Genomic DNA, 10,251 nt, shown 5'->3' on the forward strand with positions numbered 1-10,251 from the left:
CCTCTCAGGTAGGGAATAGATTATTTATTGAGTATCTATATGTGTTACACATTGTCACATAGAGGCAGGAAGTGCAGGGGTGAACACTGCACTCATAAGAGGGAATTGGGATTCAAAACCACATTTCTTGACTCTGTTCTTTCCACACAAAATATGGCCTTTGTACATTAAAAAGAAAAACCACCAACAAAAGCAGCCCATGAAAAATCTCTCTCTCTATCATCTCTCCCATCATACATTTATCCTAATGCCTGTGCTCCAATTGTCCTGCCCACTGACTACAATGCAAAGTAACCAATCCTCTTTGTTCTAACACTGCATCTAGTTGTTGGGGTTTCTTATGGGCAATTTGAAAATGGCAAATGATGATGGAATGTTCAATCACACCCTGAACTGCCCTCCTAGAGTGAAACACACCACACAATGCTTAACTGTTTCCCAGCTGCTGTTTACCGGGGAGTCATTGTAAACGGAGGTATAGCATTGCAAAAAAAAGGGCAGGCTGCAGAGACTAAGCTTTTCTGTGGCCTCTGGAGCAGTGGGATCAGTTTACCTTTTGATGGGCTGCCTTTTGCATCAATTGACAAGGTCACTATAAAACCCTTCAACCCAGAGCAATCAGCCAGCTGTTGTAGTGGAGGGAAAGGTGAGTGCAGTATGGGCTCCTGGCTCACCTGGACTAGGGCCAGCTGTCCCTTCAGAGAACTGAAAAAGAATGTTGTAGGAAAGGAGGAGAAGGACCCAGATATGTGCCCTGTCACCTTGAAGAATATCCAGGAGGGAGTATGATTGCAGCGACCCTGAATGCTACCAGCAGCCAAGAGACCTTGAGCCTCTAAATTCTGGCCTTCCTGGTCTTGCATCTGTTCCCCAGACCTCCCATCTGTTCACTTCGGAGATTCTCAATCTGTTACTCCTCCCAGAAAAGGAGGCCACTGAGTGGTCCCCCTGAAGCTGGTAGGGCAGCTTTAGCAGAAATGCTGTATGCATCTCTGCTTACAGTCATCTCCGTGGTTCATTCATTTGTTCATTAACTTGCATATTAACAGCAAATTTCTAATCTTGTGATGCGTTGTCCTGGTGGCAGAAGGGACATCACCAGGGGAGGTTCCATCATGTTGAGTTCCTGACATTGACTTATATACTGTTTCTCTTATAGCCTAAAAGTTCCCTTTCTTACCTGCAATTCTTTGGTAAAAGTTTGTTCATTTCAACAATAGATGCTAGTGACTCTTTAGGGAATGAAGAAGAACTGTGCCCAAGATCAAGATGACGAAGTATGGGACGTGATGGGGGGCGGGGGTAAGAGGGGAGAGACTAATGTTGCAGATGTTGAAAGAGTTCCTAATGTTGAAAAGACCACCTGTGAACAGTCAGACAAAAATAAAGGGGGAGAATTTCTTAATCATCTCAGGCCCCCTTAGGAATAGGTCAGCTGATAGAGGCAGTCCTTCTCTTCAAGAGATTGCTGGGCCCAGGGAAGAACGGGGAATCAGGACGCCAATTTGTGAGGGACACTTGTCCTTGGTGCTGGTGGTGCAGTGATGGACCCATCAATGCCCCTGTCCTCAAGTGCTCCACAGTCCAACACTTGCTGCTCTCTGAACAATGTGTTTACAGAGGTGTCTACAGGGAGGAAGACAAGACTAGGTACTCAGAGACATGCAACACTAATGCGCTTCACCTTCCCATATCAACCAACTTTGGAACATGTGAGGGGAACAAAGGAGAGCCCTGAATGTGAGCGGAATGGTGGTGGGAGCCAGCAAAGACACAGGATTGAGGGACTGGCTAGGAACTGAGCATGAAAGTGGTTACCCAGAGTTGTAGGTTATCCCCACTGGTGTGATAAGGTGAGGAGAGAGGCTGGATTGGAGAATGGGGCTGGGTGAGAAGGACGTGGATGTAGAACACAGGGAGACCTCCTGAAACAGGAGAAAGGAAACCTGACAAGAACTTGATAGGAGAAAATCAGATCTCAAACAGCATGCATTCTCAGTCACTCAGTAAATACTACCTCTTCTTCATTCACATCTAAATAAAGCAGAAAGGATAGGAGTGGGTTGGTCCATTGTTTTATTTTAGGGCTGGGTTGGCTTTGAAGTCTGAAGCATTAGAGTGAGGGGCAGCCATGGGCCTTACTCATTTTGGCCTGTGATGCATGGTGATCCCAGGCTCTGTCAGGCCATGTCACCGTGCAGGGGGCTCCAGTGCATGGTATGGGGCATGGATGCAGGGACATGCAGCAAGACAGGTGGTGATGGCAGAATTTCAGACAATTGGGAATAGAATCCCAGGCAGAAATTGGGGTTTGAAACACAGTCGTCCCTGGATATTCGAAGTGGGTTGGTTCCAGGAACCCCCTTGGATTCCAAAATCTGAGGATTTTATCTTAGATAGAAGATAGAACCTTAGATAGAATGATGTAGTATTTGCATATAACCTTCGCACATGATCCCTAGATTTCTTGTAATACCTAATACAATGTAAATGTTATGTAAATAGTTGTTAATGCTTACACTTAACACTTAATGCTTTCTCAGTCTTTGCAAGCACTTTCTCAGGAACCAAAGAGACCATTTTTATTGTTGTAGAGGTGGCACTAACACTGCCATGAATTTCAGCTTCTTTCTGCTTTATTGTGCGAATGCTCGTTCTTACCCCCCTTACAGCCCACTTCAACAAGCAACATGCTACTCTTCAAAAGATCTAAGATTTTTATTTTCTCATTGAGAGATAGCACTTTACTCTCCCTCTTAACCTTTGACCACTTAATTGCTTTTTAGTGGCCTTTTTTTTTTCTTTTTTTTTTACAGACACCAAAGGTGCACATGACTCAAGTAGCAAACAAATGAGATGAGGAGAATAATGCTCAAACAACAAGTGCTGGAGAGAGACTGAAAATCTGTGAAATGGCGAAATGGCGGGAGGCTACAGCAGGGTATGCCTGCATATCACTTCATTTATGTGGATTCAGCGTAGTGCTCAGTCAGCAACAAACTCAAGTTTTGCTTTTTGGAACTTTTTTTTTTTCCTAATATTTTCAATCTGCGGTTGTTTGAATCTGCCGATGTGGAATCTGTGGGTATGGAGGGTCAACTGTACAAGGTCAAGTTACTTTGGGTCCCACCTAAGAGACCAAGATTTAGGACAGGTCTAAGTAGGAACAGAACTGCTAAGGAGAGAAACTGAGCCAGAAGACCAGAAATGGTACCAGCTCTGAGGAAGAAGGAGAAGGACAAGAGAAGATTTGGTGCCCAGAGTTTTCCCAAAGCATAAGAAATCTGAGTCCCATGGCAAGAAATCACCTGCTGGCATGGATGTGACAATAGGCATAAAAAAAAAATAGTTAGGGTTATTTCAGGGAAAGAGCAAGATTGAAGCTTAAGGTCAATTCCATCAATTGTAGTCATTAAGGAGACCCTGGGAGCGCATGGTGGGAGGCAAGTTAGCATAAGGGGCTGCAATCATAGCTTCCTGGTGTCCCAACATTGGAATAAATGGAAGGTTTGTGAAGGGCACTAGAGATGACTGTAAGAGATAGAGCACAGGCTTTGGAGTCAGCCAGACCTGGGTTTGATTTCCACCTCTCACGATGATAATGACGGTAGTGGCGGTGTTTGTGATGTCCTTATCATCAACTACTGTGAAGGTTAAATGAGATAATGAATGACAAAGCCTTTGAACTTGGTAAGCTGCTGTTAATAAGAAGAATTGGAATCTTCCCTGGATCAACCATATTCCTACCTCTTCTCATGGCAGTTGTTGTCCAGCGTTTCAGTCCCAAGACCCAACTTACTCCAGGGTAATCACAACCAAAGCAATAATGACAGTACTAAAAATAATAGCTGACATGTATAGAGTTCTTAGAGATCCTTGGTGGCCTAGTGGTTAAAAGGTTTGGCTGCAAACCAAAAGGTCAACAGTTGGAACCACGGAAGAAAAATGTGGCAGCTTACTTCCGTAAAGATTTACAGTCTTAGAAACCCTATGGGACAGTTCTGCTCTGTCCTATAGGGTCACTGTGAATCGGAATTGGTTGGACAGCAATAAGTTTTTTTGTTTGTTTTTATAGAGTTCTTGTTATATGCCGATTACTCTAAGCGCTTTAAAAAAAATTTTTTTTCTCATTAAATTCCCAAACCAGTCCTATGAGTCACATGAGGAGGGTGCTATAACTATCCCTATTTCAACCAAAACCAAATCAGTTGCTGTTGAGTTGATTCCAACTTATGGTGACCCCATGCATGCCGAGTAGAACTGCTCCTTAGGGTTTTCAAGGCTGTGACCTTTCTTTCAGAAGTGGATCAGCAGGCCTGTCTTCCGAGGTGCCTCTAGGTGTGTCCTATCTGCCAACCTTTCAGCTAGTAGTTGAGCATGTAACCATTTACACCATCCAGGGACTGCATTTTGTAGGTTTGGGAATCCAAGGTACAGAAAAGTTAATTGACTTGTCCAAGGTCACAAAGCCAGATCCCTGAAACTTCTGAGACTTCCTGTGAGAAGCTTTGCCCTCTGGTCTCTCACTGTGGTGTTTGAGACCCCAAGCAGCCTTGCTGTGGGGTCCAGCAAGCTGCAGTGCCCAGCTCAATGAGTCTGCTCCCAGAGTTGGATGGGGAGCACTGGTGGAGAATGCTACATAAATCTCAACCTTATAACCCAGGCGCCTCTACTCCAAAGCCATAACTTCACATCCATCAGGCTGAGGCCTGGGAGTGTTATTAGAGAGCACACTGGGGATAATTCCTTCCAGGAAAGGGCTCTTTGCTCTGCGATTCATTAAAGGCTCCCCCTCTCAGAGCTGCCTCTTGCTGAGGTGCCAGCAGCTCATTTTCACAGCAGTGTGAGTGCGCTTCTTTGTCCTCCAACGACAGGGGTTCCAGTGAAGACTTTTGATTTCCATTTCCCCCTCTAAGAGGAAGGCCCAGAGCAAAATTCTCATTAAATATTTACTGCCTCTGCCCACCCCCGTCTCAGTGGATTAGGCCCCAACAAACCTCCTTAATCACAGGGCAATCAAAGCCTGAAGAGCTGACAGTACGGGTTCAAAAGGAGAGTTCCAGACGTACAGAGGAAAAGGGCAGGCGAATACAAAGAGGTTCCCTCTGGAGGCAGAGAGAATCATACACTGCCCCAGTGACCATAAATGGAAGTCAGGATGGAGTAAAGAGGGAATTTGGGGGAATGGAAGAAACTTGCCCTTCAATAGCTGTAGCTCACCAACCCCCATGTTAACGCCTACACCATCCCCTCAAGTCAGTTGCACTCGATTTTGTTCTCTGGTTCTGCTTGATCACGTCTCTCATGGAAGTATCTGGATTCTAGCTCTTGACTATCACAGACAGTCCTAGCAGGATCTGTTCCAATAAAAAAAAAAAAAAAAATAGAAACTCAACAATTCACCCATACTTGCTACTCTATGGCTCCCACAGAAACATCATCCACAGCCCATGGAATCTGGTACAGGTTGCTCTCTCCTGGCATGAAATCGGTGGGCTTACCTCCCCCCTCCCTGGTGTCCTACATCTGAGCCTTTGAGATTTACATATTATTTTAGTCTCTTTGAGTGTGATGGTCTGTGTATAAACTTGCTCTTTGAATCAATCTGACCCGAGCTCTGCATTCCCACTGATCTCCCACAATTTCAGAGAGAATTTCTCTGCCAGTACAAGCCTCTTAACTAGTAACTGTTGAGTTGATTCCAACTTATGGTGACCCCCTGTGTGTCAGAATAGAACTGTGCTCCATAGGGTTTTCAGTGGCAGATTTTTCAGAAGTGGATTGCCAGGCCTTCCTGCTGAGAAGCCTCTGGGTGGTCTCAAACCTACCTACAGCTTTTCAGTAAGCAACTGAGAACGCTAACTGTTTGCACCACCCAGGTACTCCTTAAGGTTCTAAGTACCCCTCGATACGACAGCATCTGAAGAGATATGAGAGACAAGATCAACCCCTGGGGACTGGGAACAGGCTGACCCTCACTTGGGATGCTGAAGGCCTGGAACCATGGCCCTAAAGTTGACCTGGCAGGGAGCAGACCAGAAAGCCTGCTTCCCTAAATTTGACCCTCACAGCCACTTACCTTCCTCAGCTGAGATTTAATCCCGAACCCTGCTGCCTTGTCTAATCTGGGTCCCTCAGGAATGAACTTGTCTTCACCTGTTATTGACAGCTTCCACTTCCCCAACCTCTCAGGACATTTGGCCCAACTACTCTCAAATTGGAAACCCTGGTGGCATAGTGGTTAAGTGCTACAGCTGCTAACCAAGAGGTCGGCAGTTTGAATCTGCCAGGCGCCTCATGGAAACCCTATGGGGCAGTTTTATTCTGACCTATAGAGTTGCTATGAGTCAGAATCGACTCGACGACAGTGGTTTGGACTCTCAATTTGGAGCCATGGTGGTGCAAAGGCTAAGCACTCGGCCGCTAACCAAAACATTGGCAGTTCGAACCCCCCAGTGGTTGCATGGGAGAAAAGACTTGGTGATCTGTTCTCATAAAGACTGCAGCCTAGGAAACCCTGTGGGGTAGTTCTATTCTGTCCTATAATTCTAGTCTGTTGCTATGAGTCAGAATTGACTTGACAGCACACAACAACAACTCTCAAATTGGATTGATGAAACTGACACTTTTGGGATTGTGTTTTAGTTTGTGGTAGTGGAATTTAACATTCTTCCTAGCTCTGTAAAATCGATTATTTAACTTTAACAACAACAAAAGTCTGTCAGAAATCTTCACTGTAGATCAAGAAACTGAAACTCAAAGAAGGTACAGTTCTGGCCCTTTGGAGCAACCAACAACACCAGCCTGGAAATTCACACAAGCCTTCTGCATTACAACAAAAGCTTTTTAAGACCATTTTATTCTGTGTTCCTCCCCTGAATCCTGTGTTTTAGCCTTTATCAGCAGGTCTGGAAAGAGTGCTGGAAGGAACTGTTTAACTTTGTGAAAACCACACTCATCACAGCAGCCCTGCTCAGATAGGAATGGACGTACTCAGATAGGAATGGAGAGGACCAGGCAAGATTAGTTTCCCTGGAAACCAGGTAGAGCTATTGGAGGCCCAGTGATCTGGGATTCAGTTCCCTAGAAGGACATTGCTAGGCAAAGTTACTTCAGTGTAAAATGAATTGAATTTACATGTTCAAATTATCACCTGTGACTTCTCTCATTCTGTGTATATGTTTTTAACCAAGCTCAACCATAACTAAGAAAAGGAAAGCAGAAGCATAGCTAGAACATTTGGGATATATGATTAAGATTTACGACCCTGCAGCCTAAGGCAGTGGCAAGAGAGAACGGGGAGTTTTAGTCAGGAACAGCAGCAGAGAATATCCCAAAAGGGCCCCTTAGTGTGAGAAGTGCTTCCTGGAAGGTTCTACTATATACCTGTCTGAGGAGTCACAACAGACTAGTTGTGTAGGCTAGCAAAAGTCTGCCCTGAGGGTTAATGAGGATCTTGGTAGGCTCCTGGGGCTATCCCATTTCAAATGGTGCTCACACAGGCTTAGGAACAAAAGATGAATCAATGGTTATAATCTTTAATAGCTTAATCTTATTTCAAAGGGTCATGATTAGAGGTGATAATACTCTTAAACCCATAACCCAAGATGCTGTGACAATTAACTGTGTATCTGCATCTTAAGAACCCTAAGGAGATTTTCTCTTTTCCAAATTAACCAAGGTGGAATTCAGAAATGGTAGCCAGTTCCCTGGACAGACTTAGACTAGAAGACAAATAACCCTGGATCTACTACAGACTCCCTGTGTGCCCACGAGGAACTCGCTGTCTTATTTTGGAACCCCAGCTTCCAGCCCTGAAAAATGCAGAGGCTCTGTTAGATGGGTTCTCTCAGCCCTTCCAACTCTAAAGTTTGAGAATGCAGACTCTCCATTGTTGACGAATGCAGTCAAGTCTCTTTCCTTGGACTGTCTTCTAATAAGTCATTCTGAGTTATATAACCAGTAAGGTTTTCCACATTACACTGAAAATTAAAGTTTCCGTAGTCAGCACTATGTCAGGACACCAGAAACCAGGAAGCTCCTGAGACTCAACACATGTGGGAGCAGCCACTCCAGAGAGACCAGTTGAAGGGCACTCTCCAGAAGAACCTAGTGTTCCCAAGGGACTCACTCCGTTTATAACCAAGCCAACTGCCTAAAAGCCCTTGGCTCTTGCCAGAAGTGTAAGGAAACTATTGGGTTTCCCTTTTAAAATCTTTCTCAAACTCAGGGTACAGGACACAAAAGTACACACTATGAATTGGTTCTGAGCAGTTGGAAGAATTTCAATTTTTTAATTTTTTTTAAAGAACTTTCCCGTTACAAAAGGGACACTGAAAAGAATTCAAAATAAGGCATTTCCAGTAGTTGCAATGTGTACAGTATGTTTTCTGAGTGCATGGGTTCTTCAATAGTGACCTGTCTGCAATGTTGATATCAGGAATAATTAGAAAAAACTTTATGCACAGCTGTTGATCTTCCTTTGAAATCTCCGGGGAATAGGGCATTTGATAAGAGCATCATACTGGAAAGAACGATACCCTGAATCCTGGTCCTGTCTTTAGGTCGAACTTGGCCAAGCCAATGCTCCTCTCTGGGCCTGCATATCCTCATATTTAAAGTGAGGAAATTGAAATTTAATGTGTCTTCACTTCATTTCCTTAATGAATCTTAGATTAGTTAGTAGTCTTGATGGTAAATGACAAAAATCCTAACTGAAATTGCCTTAAGTAAAATATAAATTCTTTGGCTGCATGAGCTAAAGAGCTTAGGGGTAGAACTACATTCAGGAATGGCTGAACCCAGGGACAAAGATGATGTCAGGAGAGCCCATGTCTGTCACCCATCTGTTGGCCCTGCCTTACACTATGTGAGTTCCTTTTCCAAATCTCATAGGTTGGAAAGATAAACACATGAGATCCAGAGCCTCCAACCAGGTAAAAAGGCTTCCTTTCCTCAACAGTTGAGCAAATATTCTGTGCATGAATTTCATTGGCTTAGATTGGGTCACGTGGCCATTCTGAACCAGTCACTGAGTCTAGGAAAACGGAAAATACCAATAGCCTTAGGACAATCAGCCCTCCTGGAGCTGAGAGGGGGTCAACTCCATTCAAACAAGATGCTGCATATAGAGAATGGCTGTGTCCCCCAAAAAATTCTGGACACTCTTTTACCAGAAGAATGGAAAATCATAGACAGCAAAAACAACACGGGTTTGACTACAGACATCCCTAAGAATCTGATGAATTGTACCCATTTTCCTAGTAAAAAAGAAAATAAACAAAACTAAAAACAAAGTTTATCTAAGTAAAAAAAAAAAAAAAATTTTTAAACTCTGTGAAACTTGTCCACGGATCCCAGTTATTGTTATAAAATATCTCCTTTTGGGTATTGTTCTACAATGATGCTTGCACTGGTGAGAACTCACCTGGCTGGAAAAAGCAAATTCTCTTCTCTCTTTGGGCCAAGGCAGGTGAGGAGTCCCTGCCTAACTGAGGTCCCTGCCAGTCTAGGTGTTTACATGTTCCACGGGCACCTTCTTACATTTGAGTAGGCATAGAATTAGCTACAGCCCTTCTGGAAGGCAGTTTTGCGTGAGTATCAGGAGTAGTATGCTGCCAATGCTCTTTGACTCAGAAACTCCACTTCTGGGAATCTTGCCTAAGGAAGTGACCAGAAATACAAAACAGCTTAGTGTACAAGTATGTTAGTTGACTCATTTGTACAAAAAAAAAAAAAAAAAATGGAAGCGTGAACGCTTCCAATGGTCAATGGTTAGGTAAGTTGTGGAGCGCACACACCTTTGCTGTAATTGTCCAGTGCACTGTTTAAAGAGTTTGACACAACACAGGACATTTTAATGTTAACAATGTTGAGAGACAAACCAAGATTTGAAGTTAAGTCAAATAATATATGCAATGTTGTATATTGCACAATGTTGTGCGATGTAGTGATCTGTACCTAAAAAAAAAAATTGCTATCCAGCTGATTCCGACTCATAGCGACCCTATTGGGCAGAGTAGAACTGCTCCACAGAGTTCCAAGGAGTGCCTGGTGGATTCCAATTGCCGACCTTTGGGTTAGCAGCTGTAGCACTTAACCACTACACCACCAGAGTTTCCAATTTATACATAGGCATTAAAATATTTATGAAAAAGAATGGAATTAAGCTGTCCTGAAGCTTGGATAGTGAGCCCATGCTCCTTTTCCATCTCTATCTTCTCATTCTCTTGTGAGCATAATTTTCTTTAT

General features: G+C 43.8%; 1 long non-coding RNA gene across 1 annotated transcript in view; it reads left to right on the forward strand.

Moving 5' to 3' along the window:
* LOC126064755 (uncharacterized) overlaps positions 1 to 9,229 on the forward strand; it is a 119,350-nt gene extending 110,121 nt beyond the window's left edge. The window contains exon 3 of the long non-coding RNA XR_007514628.1: positions 2,817 to 9,229. This is a non-coding gene — a long non-coding RNA (uncharacterized LOC126064755). The remainder of the gene's footprint in view (positions 1 to 2,816) is intronic.
* The last annotated feature ends 1,022 nt before the right edge of the window (positions 9,230 to 10,251 follow it).

Source organism: Elephas maximus, chromosome 21 (assembly GCF_024166365.1).
Source record: "Elephas maximus indicus isolate mEleMax1 chromosome 21, mEleMax1 primary haplotype, whole genome shotgun sequence".
NCBI classification, from domain to species: Eukaryota; Metazoa; Chordata; class Mammalia; order Proboscidea; family Elephantidae; genus Elephas; species Elephas maximus.